Source organism: Hyla sarda, chromosome 6 (assembly GCF_029499605.1).
Source record: "Hyla sarda isolate aHylSar1 chromosome 6, aHylSar1.hap1, whole genome shotgun sequence".
Taxonomy (NCBI): Eukaryota; Metazoa; Chordata; class Amphibia; order Anura; family Hylidae; genus Hyla; species Hyla sarda.
Window position 1 is genome coordinate 112260187 of NC_079194.1, and position 13950 is coordinate 112274136.

General features: G+C 44.3%; 1 long non-coding RNA gene and 1 pseudogene across 1 annotated transcript in view; both read right to left on the minus strand.

Annotated features, from left to right (window-relative positions):
• LOC130275958 (uncharacterized) overlaps positions 1 to 13950 on the minus strand; it is a 77191-nt gene that overhangs the window by 53957 nt on the left and 9284 nt on the right. The gene's annotated exons all lie outside the window — the stretch shown is intronic.
• Positions 4795 to 4902, minus strand: LOC130277923 (U2 spliceosomal RNA; annotated as a pseudogene).

Consider the following 13950-nt stretch of genomic DNA (forward strand, 5'->3'; position numbering starts at 1 on the left):
TTACATTTTTTCATTTGGAAAATGGAAAAGGGTTGGGTGATTAGAACTTTATTATGGTAGGAGTTTACTTATATATATAAAATATATATATATATATATATATATATATTTATTTATTTATTTTTTATTATTATTTTTTAAATACACTTATTTATTTAGAGGAGGCAGCAGGGAGTACTGTGTCTGGCTGGAAAGCATACACAACTTCCTCCAGGGTATTAAGTGGATGATAAGGCTGTTTTGAAGTGAACTTGCAAATCTGTATAATTTTGTGTCATTTGAGCAGTTGCACAGTACTACAATTCCCAGAATGAATTGCTTTCCCCCGGCTCTTCATCACAGTCCTGCCGCCCAGCCTACTCACTTCTCACTTTCATTATTTGGTGTGCGCCTTCTTGGAGTGTTTTTTCTTTTCTTTCTTTTTTAAAACATGGATCTACGTCTGTGCTTTTTTAACTGTTATAATAAAGAAGGATATTTTATGGAACCTTTCTATTCGAATTTCCATTATATTGTTATTCATTTATCTTTTATAAAGATTTTTATAAAATTGATCACTACAAAACCTGTACTTGTTTATGTACAAAAATCTAAAAGGTGTCCAAAGATGAATTTTTTTTGGATTTACAGGCACTTTAACCCCTTAAGGACTGAGCCCTTTTTCACCTTAAGGACTCGGCCATTTTTTGCAATTCTGACCACTGTCACTTTAAACATTAATAACTCTGGAATGCTTTTAGTTATCATTCTGATTCCGAGATTGTTTTTTCGTGACATATTCTACTTTAACATAGTGGTAAAATTTTGTGGTAACTTGCATCCTTTCTTAGTGAAAAATCCCAAAATTTGATGAAAAATTAGAAAATTTGGCATTTTTCTAACTTTGAAGCTCTCTGCTTGTAAGGAAAATGGATATTCCCCAAAAAAAATTTTTATTCACATATACAATATGTCTACTTTATGTTTGCATCATAAAATTGACGTGTTTTTACTTTTGGAAGACACCAGAGGGTTTCAAAGTTCAGCAGCAATTTTCCAATTTTTCACAAAATTTTGAAACTCGCTTTTTTTCAGGGACCAGTTCAGGTTTGAAGTGGATTTGAAGGTTCTTCATATTAGAAATACCCCATAAATTACCCCATTATAAAAACTGCACCCCCCAAAGTATGCAAAATGACATTAAGTCAGCGTTTTAACCCTTTAGGTGCTTCACAGGAATAGCAGCAAAGTGAAGGAGAAAATTCACAATCTTCATTTTTTACACTCACATGTTCTTGTAGACCCAATTTTAGAATTTTTGCAAGGGGTAAAAAGGCAAAAAAATTTACTTGTATTTGAAACCCAATTTTTCTCGAGTAAGCACATACCTCATATGTCTATGTTAATTGTTCGGCGGGCGCAGTAGAGGGCTCAGAAGGGAAGGAGCGACAAATGGTTTTTGGGGGGCATGTCACCTTTAGGAAGCCCCTATGGTGCCAGAACAGCAAAAAACCCCACATGGCATACCATTTTGAAAACTACACCCCTCGGGGAACATAACAAGGGGTAAAGTACCCCTCAGGTGATTCACGACTTTTGCATATGTAAAAAAAAAAAAAAAACCTTTTCCCTAAAATTCTTGGTTTCCCAAAAGTTTAACATTTTTAAAAAGGGTAATTGCAGAAAATACCCCCCAAAATTTGAAGCCCAATTTCTCCCGATTCAGAAAACCCCCCATATGGGGGTGAAAAGTGCTCTGCTGGCTCACTAAAGGTCTCAGAAGAGAAGGAGTCACATTTGGCTTTTTTGAAAGCAAATTTTGCTCTGGGGGCATGCCGCAATTAGGAAGCCCCTATGGTGCCAGAACAGCAAAAAAAAAAAAAAACACATGGCATACTATTTTGGAAACTAGACCCCCTCGGGGAACGTAGCAAGCAGTTAAGTGAACCTTAATACCCCACAGGTGTTTCACGACTTTTGCATATGTAAAAAAATAAAAAAAAATTTACCTAAAATGCTTCTTTTCCCAATAATTTTACATTTTTAAAAAGGGCAAAAGCTGAAAATACCCCCCAAAATTTGTAACACAATTTCTCCCGAGTACGGGGATACCCCATATGTGACCCTAAACTGTTGCCTTGAAATACGACAGGGCTCCAAAGTGAGAGCGCCATGCGCATTTGAGGCCTAAATTAGGGATTGCATAGGGGTGGACATAGGGGTATTCTACGCCAGTGATTCCCAAACAGGGGGCCTCCAGCTGTTGTAAAACTCCCAGCATGCCTGGACAGTCAGTGGCTGTCTGGTAATACTGGGAGTAGTTGTTTTGCAACAGCTGGAGGCTCCGTTTTGGAAACCGTGGCGTACCAGACATTTTTCATTTTTATTGGGGAGGGGAGGGGGGCTGTGTAGGGGTATGTGTATATGTAGTGTTTTTTACTTTTTATTTTGTGTTAGTGTAGTGTTTTTAGGGTACAGTCACACGGGCGGGGGTTCACAGTAGTTTCTCGCTGGCAGTTTGAGCTGCGGCAGAAAATTTGCCGCAGCTCAAACTTGCAGCCGGATACTTACTGTAAACCTCCGCCCATGTGAGTGTACCCTGTACATTCACAAATGGGGGGGGGGGGGGAACATCCAGCTGTTGCAAAACTACAACTCCCAGCATGTACGGTCTATCAGTGCATGCTGGGAGTTGTAGTTTTGCAACAGCTGGAGGCACACTGGTTGTGAAACACCGAGTTTGGTAACAAACTCAGTGTTTTGCAACCGGTGTGCCTTCAGCTGTTGCAAAAGCTACAAGCCCCAGTATGTACGGACAGCAGAAGGGCATGCTGGGTCTTGTAGTTATGCAACAGCTGGAGGCATACTACTTTGGCTGGGGATGCTGGGGATTGTAGTTATGCAACAGCTGGAGACACACTGGTTTGCTACTTAACTCAGTGTGCTTTCAGCTGTTGCAAAACTACAACTCTCAGCAGTCACCGACAGCCAACGGGCATGCTGGGAGCTGTAGTTATGCAACCAGCAGATGCACCACTACAACTCCCAGCATGCACTTTAGCTGTTTGTGCAAGCTGGGAGTTGTAGTTACACAACAGCTGAAGGTACACTTTTCCATAGAAAAAATGTGCCTCCAGCTGTTGCAAAACTATAAGTCCCAGCATGCCCATAAGGGCATGCTGGGAGTTGTGGTGGTCTGCCTCCTGCTGTTGCATAACTACAGCTCCCAGCATGCCCTTTTTGCATGCTGTGAGCTGTTGCTAAGCTACAGCAGGAGGCTGTCACTCACCACCAACGATCCACGCCGCATCAGGTCAGTCCCTCGTCGTCGTCGGCGCCGCCGCCGCTCCTGGGGCCCCGATCCCAACATTGACGCCGGGGATCGGGGTCCCCAGCTCCCGGGGTGCACGTCCCGCATCCGCTCACGTCCTCCGGAAGAGGGGCGGAGCGGGTTGCGGGAGTGACACCCGCAGCAGGCGCCCTGATTGGTCGGCCGACGAATCAGGGCCATCGTGAGGTGGCACCAGTGCCTCCTCACCCATGCTGGCTGTGGCCTGTAATTCCGGTTCACCGGGTCACTGGAGACCCGATTGACCCGGAATCTGCCGCAGATCGCTGGACCCCCCTGGGCGATATGCCCCGATGCCTGCTGAACGATTTCAGCAGGCATTGGGCACCGGATCCCCTCCAGCTAGCGGCGGGGGGCCGGGATTTGACAGGATGTACTCAAACGTCCTGAGTCCTTAAGGACTCGGAAAAGGGGCCGTTTGAGTACGTCCTGCGTCCTTAAGGGGTTACGGTGATTTATTTTGGAGGCACAGTAACAGATTTAAAGGGCTTTTCCATAACTTTTATATTAATTGCCTATCTTATCCTTAGCCACCAGTATTAGATCTAATTTCTAACACCCCCTGCCACACCCCTATAAATGTCTCACTGCTGGATTGGGAAAAGAGAGTAACAATGACTCTAGACATATCATTGTCACCCTTGTGTATTTTGTATAAGGCTGGATAGTTCATTAAAATATATCACACAAAGTTATAAATACAATTTTACTACACTATCACCCAAAGTGCAAGAAAAAGTGCAAACGTGTCACACTAAAAAACGTGCACAAAGGATGCGGTCTATCGCTAAGCCCTTCTCCAACAGGAGAGAGCCCCCCCAACAAACCTACCCTTCACCTCCAGGCCAAAAGGCACCTGCAAGGATCCAGGTTCGATGCTCCTTTTCGCCAAAGCTACTAAAGGGCCACAAATGCACCTGGCTTCAACCTAGGCATTAACCAAGGTATCAGCTGAGGAGCCATATACTGATGGCATCTTGACAGAAGCCAAGATGCTCAGGGGTTGCAGGGAGGTGAGGAACCAAAAGGCCACACACACCTCCCCTAAGACTGCTAGGAGGGACACCCAGAAGGGCTACCGCATCCTGACAATCCTGTGTACAAAGAAAAACACGAACGTGGCACAGTGACATACAAAAATAATAAATAAGTGAACGAGTGCAGATATACTGCCCGGTCATCCGGACGGATCTATAAAAATTTCCCTGATCCTAGCAAGAAGGCCGGGATACTAAGGGTGAGCGCCAAAGGTGAAGAGTATGGTGCAGCGCACTCATTCAGTGAGTTTTAACACCCAGTGAGTTTTGGCACCTCAGGGTCACCCCTCCCCGAGGCACAGAAGTACCTCGGCTCTACACCCCCCCAACCTCATGGCGAGACCCGGAGGAAACAGGTCACATCAGAGCAGCCATCAAGCTGATTCCTCAGAACCAGCCCCGGAATGCCCCGGTACACCTACCCCCTCCATGCAGCACCCATCCCCACCAGCCCAAAACCGGCATAGCTTGCCACCGGCATGAAACTGATAAGAACAGATACTACACTTGATCTTAGCCAAAAGGCAGAGAAGTGACCTGAAAGGCTATAGCTGTAAATATAAACTGGAACTGAACTGTACAAATCAGTAGTTACTCATATAAGACTGGTGCTAGACGTTTTCCCACATTTACAATTATTAAAGCAACAGTGCCACCTAAAGGCAAAACACAACAAGTAAAGGACACAATGGATCTATTCCCAGATAATATCTGCAATTTTGGAATATAACATGAAAATGACACCTGAACAATGAGCTACACACGATTACAAACGAACCAAAGGGAAACCTCAGGGGTCATTAAAGGAACCGTCTTAGGGATTAGCTCTGGGATCGTCCTGGTCACTTGCCATGGGACACGTTCCTCACAATAACACCACAGACCACAGTTCCGCATACAAGTCTGGCTCCTCGCCAGCTTTATTTCCACAGGTTGCAGGTAAAACAAAACATAAACAGGAACAAAAATAAAGCCCTAGACTGTCTGGTCACTGACTATACATGTAAGCATGCCCTGTCTATCAACTGGTGAGCTTCCCTCATCCAGTTAAAAACCTGTGCCACCTGCAACCTGTTTTACTACCAGTTCACACCCGAACTTGGACCACTCGCAGCGCCTTCTGCGTGTTACCTAAACAGGGCCCATGTGTCTCCCCCTCTAACAGCCAGCATACTGTTTCCAAGGGAGAGCACAGATTAGACTGAGTCTCCATCTTATATACATCTCCCTTCTCTGCTGCCTCATTACTTAAGAAGCAGGTGAGAGAATCTTCAGGGTGAGCGAAGGAAATACACCCTTTCCTTGCCACCTTATCACAGAGGGCAATGCAGCTGTTATTATGAGGGCCACGTGTTTAACAAAGTAATAAGGGCACTATTGCTGGATCTGGCAATATGGTGGCACTGACTTGCATTGTTATGTAGGCAATTCGGGGGTAAGAGTCTGAACCGGCAACTGCAGGACTAGAGGACTGCGTGCGGGTGGAGTAGAGGTGTGCAACAGGTAAACTCCAAGTGCTGTACGCTCCAGGCGGTGCTAAGTCAGTGCAGATTTGATGACAAATGAATGTAGAGGAGATAAAATAGAAGACTTGCGCTCACCATGCGTGTGAAGGCTTTATTGTGATGGATAAAGCATAACCGTTAACAGCAGGCAGATGAACAGAGGGCAGGGGCCCAGGACAGATCCAGCTGAGCGCGCTTCCACAAGCTGACACACGGCATCTCCTCTGGCGCATGCATCAGATATCTCAGGAACACCGGAAGGGTTTCCATGGTAACATGTAAACAGTTAGCATCATTAACATATAAATAAATAAATATATAGAACGTAAGTGCAAACAAATCAAAATAGATATGTAATCAACATTAACTAAAAAGTGCAGAAATTAACAAAAACAAGGCAAGCTTGTTGCAATCATTTAAACCAAGTGCTCCCGTGGCGTCTAATTTATCGATCCAGTCTCTCGCATCTGTGCTGCAATCCCCTCCATGCGATTCTCTCACGTGGGCAATTAACCTAGGAGTACCAGATCCAGTCCGTATGGAGCAAAAATGCTCCCGAATGCGGACATGGAGCTGTCTAATGGTTTTGCCCACGTAAAAGAAACCGCACAGACAAAACAGGGCGTACACAACAAAACTAATGCGTCAAGTAATGAAGTGATTACCCGTGTGTGTATGGCTGCCCAATTTCACGTGTCGACATGCTGCACTGTAAGGACAAAAGGAACAGGTTCTGCAGGGATAATTACCTTTAGGTAAATCTCTAGATAACCAATTTTTTTTTTGTACATAATTGATGTTGGCTGGAAGATCTTTTTAGTTTATCTCCTATGGTGACACTCTTTCTGAAGGTTATGAGTAAAGGATGTTTAGTAACTTCCTTAAGGTCCATGTCTGTGTCAAGGATATACCAATCCAATTGCGACAAATTGGTCAATGGTGGTCAAAGTGTTATTCCATTTTTGACTTACCCTATTTGTTTTGTTTCATTTCTATTCTTGTTGTTTAAGCTACTCTATTTTTGCACTTTGTTGTCTTTTTATACCCCACTTTGTTTTCCTATGTTTGCTTCTATTTCCTGTTTCTTGCTGTGCTGAAAACTACAAATCCCAGCATGCCACATGCCTTGCTGGTTTGGGGCAGCTCCCTTTTTTTTTTTTTTTTTGTTCCGCCCCTTACCCAACCTACTATTTTCCCGGGTTGGCCCCTTATACACAGCACACTAATATAAATCAGCCCTGGTTGGGATACACTGTCATACACACAAAAGGGACTACAACTCCCAGCATGTGTCATTCAAGAGTCTTCAGTATAACACCAGCATGCTGCCTCTGTAGTCTCCTGGAGGTTGTAGTTCACCACACCTCTGTAGGGCATACACCAGTGTTTCCCAACCAGGGTGCCTCCAGGTGTTGCAAAACTACAACTCCCAGCATGCCCTGACAGCCTTTGGGCATGCTAGGAGTTGTAGTTTTGCAACAGCTGGAGGCACACTGGTTGGGAAACACTGGTGTAACATGATGTGTATGCTGAATAGGCTAGAACAGTGTTTCCCAACCAGTGTGCCTCCAGCTGTTGCAAATCTACAATTCCCAGCATGCCCAAAGTCTGTCAGGGCATGCTGGGAGTTGTAGTTTTACAACAGCTGGAGGCACACTGGTTTGTAAACACTAGCATACACATACATAAAAGGGATTCCTGTGTCATTCAGGAGCCCCCCCCCCCCCCCCTCCCCCTTCACATATAGAGATCATCCCCAGTATGAGATTTATTCCCCTGCAGTCCATACATCCCCAGTCCGTGCACCTTGTCATCCTCCCCTTCAGATAACACTTATCTTCTCTGTGTTCCTTCTCCTGTGCAGACCTGAGTCCTCAGAAGACAGAGAAGGGAGAGGGGAGGTGAGGAGCTGTGTGCTCTGGCTTCTCATGCAGACCTGTGTCCTTAGAAGACAGAGCAGGGGGAGGGGAGGTGAGGAGCTGTGTACTCAGGCTTCTCATGCAGATCTGTGTCCTTAGAAGACAGAGCAGGGGGAGGGGAGGTGAGGAGCTGTGTACTCAGGCTTCGGGAGGGGGGGGGGGGGTGAGGGGGCGTGGCTTATTTCTCTCATGCAGACAGAGGGAAAAAAGCTATCACATCTTATCCACAGCAGACTCAGAACATGGCCGCTGTGGACAACAGTAAAAGAAAACACTCTGAACTACAGAACTTCCTGCCCAACAAACAGGTAAGCAAAACACACACATGCTGCCAAAACATATAACACATGTATATTGCAAAAAAACACAACTTACAAAGAAGATGCTATATAGTCAAAAAAAAATTAACCACCGGAGTACCCCTTTAAGTTGGTGTTATTCAGAGAGAAGGTAAATAGTGTGACCTAGGAGCAATTTAGAGGTTTAGGTTTAAGTAAAACTGCTCAATCAATGGTTTTCACTCGTTCAAGACCGTTGTTATTGATGGCACTAGGGTAACCTCGTTGTTTTAAACGAGAACATAAATCACTGGCTTGTTGTTCAAATACTCTTTGGTCACTATTTATCCTTTTTAAACAAAGTAGTTGGGAGTTTGGGATGCCCGTCTTTACGTGTGGTGGGTGGGAGGTAGAAAAATGGAGAAGTGCATTGTGAGCAGTAGGTTTTCGGTAACCCACAGTAACCAACCTGTCGTCATTGACCCTCATCTTCACATCTAGGAAGTCGAGCTTCTGACCTCCAAACACGTAAGTAATGTACATATTCTCCTTATTGGAGGTGTTCATAAAAGAAACAAAATTAGAAAATCCACCTCTTTGCCATCCCAAACCACCAAAATATCATCAACGAAATGTAAAAACAGTTTTATATGTTTCATGAAGGGATTAGTGGGAGAGGAGACGTTATGTCGTTCAAGGGCGGCAAGGAAGAGTTTAGCATAAGTGCAGGAGACTGGCATGCCCATGGCAGTGCACGTCAACTGCTTATACCAGTCCTCGCCGTCCCTGAACTCATTATGGGATAGAATAAAACGCAAGGAATTACAAACAAAATGAGTAAAGTGAGGAGTCTTAGCAGTCTCGAGGAGGACCTCACAGATAGCCTGTACACCCGCATCATGAGGGATGCGAGTGTACAGGCTCTCAATGTCTATGGAAGCAAGTTTGAAATTGTTCTGCCAACCAAAATCCTCCAAATGTCGCAAAAGGTCACCTGTGTCTTTTATGTATGTGGGAGTAGATGGAAGAAGGGGTTTAAGTAACCATTCCATGTATTGAGACAAAAGTTCAGTCGCAGAGCCGATCCCCGCCATGATTGGGTGACCAGGGGGTCGGCTCTGCGAATTGTGAACCTTAGGCAAAAAGTACCACCTGGCATGTTTTGGGGTAGTGGGTAACAGTTTTTCTGCTCTACAAGTGGAAATAAGGCCTTGTTCACATTGTACTCTAAGAAAGGAACAAAGTGAGCTGAGAGTTTTAGAAGTGGGGTTCTGAGTGTGGTTTCCCGGTACCGTATTTCATACGTTACCTTGTGGTGAGGTCCCCAAAGACAGAGTCCCTAGGAACTGTGGTGGTCCTCTACCTTAGCTAGCCCCTCGTCACCCCATAGTTAGTTAATATTTATGTAAATAAGTATGTGACTTAGTTCAGAACTCTATGGTTTGCTGAAGGACCTTTGGTGGTTCTCGTGACATGTGATCACCCACAATGCAATGTAACGGTGAGTGACAGCTGATTGGACCAATCCAAACCGGCCAGCCCCTGCCCATATAAGGGAGCTGCGCCATCTTGATCGCTCCTCGCTCTTGGGTTTCTGACTCTGGATGAGGTAGGACCTCCGCAGCCTGAAGGTAATTACCACTGCAGAACCTGCTCCTTTTGTCCTTACAAGGCAGCATGTTGACACGTGAAATTTGGCAGCCATACACACACAGTTAATCACCTCATTACTTGCCACACTGCTTTTGTTGTGTACGCCCTGTTTTGTCGTGTGGTTTCTTTTACGTGGGCAAAACCAATAGACAGCTCCATGTCCGCATTCGGGAGCATTTTCGCTCCATGCGGACTGGATCTGGTGCTCCTAGGTTAATTGCCCATGTGAGAGAATAACACAGAGGGGATTGCAGCACTCTGTGAACGCACCCCTTCACGGCGGTGACCTACATGTCATCCTTTTACAGAGGGGAGCCAAATGGATTGTTAAACTTGACGCCACAGGAATGCTTGGTTTAAACGATCGCAAGGAGCTTGCCCCGTTTTTGTAATGTTCTGCACTTTTTTGTTAATGTTGATTACATATCTATTTTGATTTGTTCGCACTTACACTCTATGGGGGAGCTTTATCAAAACCTGTGGACAGGCAAAGTTGCCCAGTTGCCCATAGCAACCAATCAGATCGCTTCTTTCATTCTTAACAAGGTCTGTGAAAAATGAAAGAAGCGATCTGATTGGTTGCTATGGGCAACTTTTCCTCTGTACAGGTTTTGATAAATCTCCCCCTATGTATTTGTTGTTTAATGATGGTAACTGTTTACATGTTACCACGGAAACCCTTCTGGTGTTCCTGAGATATCTGGCTCATGCGCCAGAGGAGACGCCGTGTGTCCACTCGTGGAAGCGCGCTCAGCCGCGCGAAACCGATCAACCCTGCGCCCCTGCCCTCTGCTTATCTGCTGTCCGCAGATTGCTCGCACATACTGCACTTTTCTACTATTGAATTATGCTATATGCCTATTTTACAGTCTGTTATTTACAAGGTCTATGTATAGCTCACATGTAAGGTATATTGTGTATTTTGCTGCAACCTAGTGGCTATTTTGTAACATGGTCAGAGCATGCCCATGAGGATAGAAAGCCCTAAGGTAGGAGGACCCTGCTCAGTCAACCAATTCCCTGTTAAGCAGAGGGGATATCCTATGAAGGAGAGGAAGATTTAGGCAGATTTGGGGTTTCATGGAACCTCAGCCCAACAAATACTGCCAGGAATACCAAGGCAGTCCTAAGGGCTTATATTATCATGCATCATAATCCATGCAGTTTTCCAGTGATCAAGATGTCCACATTTGTCTTCACAGTCAACAAGAATAGGTTGTGCACTATATCTTGACGCATTGTAGGACCTGTTGAGACTTCAGGCCGGACCTGGACCATGAAAATGTCTATAACTTTTTGCCTACACCCTGCAGATGGGCACTGTAGAGTATCACTAGAACCACAAAAATCTGAAGTATCTGCTGGGAGTCAACCGATGAGCAGCCTGAACACTGTAAGTACTGTGATTTAGTTGCCTAAATGTAAGAAGAAAAAACTAAGGGGACAGCCTAATAACATTAAGAACCCTTGCTCTGGCCTTAAAGGGAAATTGACAGCAGGGTCATCCACACTAATATTAATATATAGGAAGATAGTGCAGGTGACCCTGTTTCTAACGCTTCTTAGGATGCCGTCACACGGCCGTCTAGACCCGTTCCGTTCTCCTCCCGTCAAATTTAAAAACGGACTTAAAAAAACAGACAATAACGGATGCAAACGGATGTTATCCGTTTGTATCCATTTTGTTCAGTTAATAAACCCAAAAAATGATTTTTTTTTGTTCTGAGCATGCTCAAAATTAAAAGCGGATCAAAAATTGGATTGAAAAAATGGATGCAAACTGATGACATTAAAGGCTCATCCGTTTTCCACAGACTTCAATGTTAAATTTACTGTCCCCGTTTTTTCTTCCGCTTTTTGGACGGAAGAAAAAATACCGCATGTGCCATTTTTTCTGTCGTAAAAAAAAATAGAAATGAGTGCAGACGGGTGCAAACGGATTGTAAAAAAAATCCCATTGACATGAATGGGATTTTTTAAAAACCGTTTTGAATCCGTTTACAGCCTGCAAAAAAGGAAACAAAACGGGTATTAAAAAAACGGGGACAGACGGAGTGAACGCACCCTTACTGGGTAAAAATTGGTGCAGCCCTTTAGGAGATATTCATCTTGTTGCTAATATGGTATTTTTTTTCTTAACTCCACTGGAGGTGGTGTCTGCTGTATGTGCTGTGCTTTCTCCCACCCACTCCAGTAATACCTGCCCCCTTCAGCCCATTACTTTGCCCCTTCATGGACATGCTGAGGAAGAGGGTAGGAATATGTATGAAGGGGGTGGAGTTATCAGCCAAAGGGGGCAGGGTTATCACTGGAGCAGGCAGGAGAAAGCATTGTACATTCAGCAACTTGAATAAGAGAATAAACGGGCAGCACTCACCAAATTCTCAAGAGCCAGCCAGAGCTGTCACCCAGTAATGAGCTGGCACACAGCGTTCCTGTTTGTCCCATCTGTGATATGCACTTGTAAATCTGCACTGAGAAAATAAAAGAAGTTTTTCTGCTGGAGAATCTGGTGAGTGTGTCCCATTTATTCTCTTATTCACATTACTGTATGGATATCTAAACTCCAGGGCTGTTTGGCACCCCAGTACCTGTGAGGAAGAGTGACACGTGAAGTGTGCTGTTTTGTGCCTCCATCCGCCTAGTGACTGTTCACATTGACAGGGGTTTCAGATGGGGTTTTGGTGCTGACTGCTGTGACTCTGTTCCTCATTGTACATTAAGCAGCAGCCGCCTCCAGTACAGTTAAGCAGAAATTACCATACGGGCAACAAGATGAATATCTCCTGAACAGCAGGACCAATTTTCACCCGGTAAAAACATTAAAACATGCCAGTTGCCCTTTAAAAGCTGTGAGTTGTACTTGATTGTTAAAATCTGGAATTACTATTGTGCCTACAAGCTGTAGGATGAGAAAAGTAAAAAAGAAGAGACTGGTTATTCAAGTTATCCTGTGTAAACCTTCACCAGACCTGCTGCAGCTCTATAGGGACAGAGCGCACCTGTGGGAACCCCTTGTGCCATGACAAGGCTGTGGTACCCCAACTTCCAGCTTGACCCCATACCCATCCCATTCCAAAGTCAAGTGGCTTTCTGTCTGGGCAGCACTGCCTCGGCCAGGGGCCAAACAAGGAAGAATCCACACAGAGACTGGAGCTGCAGATCAAGCCTGAAGTGCCAACCTGATATCGATTAACATGATGTCAGTTTGTAATTTATATTGTGAGCCTTATTTGGGACTGAGTTAGGACAATCTCTGTACAGCGCTGCAGAATTTGTTGGCACTATATTCATTAAAAAAATATTATTATTACTATTATAATTATATGCAGAGGGAAGACTAAATCCAGAGTGGGTGACTAGAGAAGGATGTCAGCAGAGAAGCATGGAAAATAAAGCTAACGTCAGAGTCGGAAAACATCCCCCCTATATAAGGGAGGTCCCCCATGTGGCTAACGGACTGTAAATAACATGCGATTATTCTGTAATGTTATTATTTATTTATTATTTATAGCATTGTGACTGGATCTATAATAGAGGCATTGTAGCAGGGCAAAATGAATATTCCCATTTTTCCTGCAGTTTAGGGGCCCTGTTTATGGGGATCTAATTGGGCGATCAGCCTTGTATCACAGCCATATTTCATTCATAGGAACATATTCTCCGGAAGGATGTGAGCCTTATGGCTTTTGAAGAGGCACAGTTTGCCCAGAGTGGTTATTTAAGTGTTTCGGATCTAGTAATAAATGAATATATGGAAAACCGAGTGCAGAAAGAAAATCCTGTTATACAGCAATTATTTTACTGAACATCTTGGTATAACAATGTCCCAGAGGAATTTTGCAAACAGCACTGCCCGCAATCTCCCCGCACCATCTCTCTGATTGCTGTAATTGAGTGTGCTCTTCGCCTCCCATCTCCTGCTCCACCGCTTGTCATTCCTTAATTTGTATCTGACAGTTATTCCTCCCAGCAATGAAAGACACGATATGGGATTTGATTCTTATCTATTAACATTGTGGATTATCATACTTACCTTACATCACCACCAACAGTGTTGGCTTCTTATCTGTTTACCTGCATACATTTATCAAGACTTTAGACTTGGAGAACTGGGACACCTTCATGATTTGTGTGTCCATGAAGTCCCTACAACATGAAATAGACATTACCAAGATATTAAGTATTGTATATTTTTTTAAAATATATGGAAAATTTGATATGCATCTT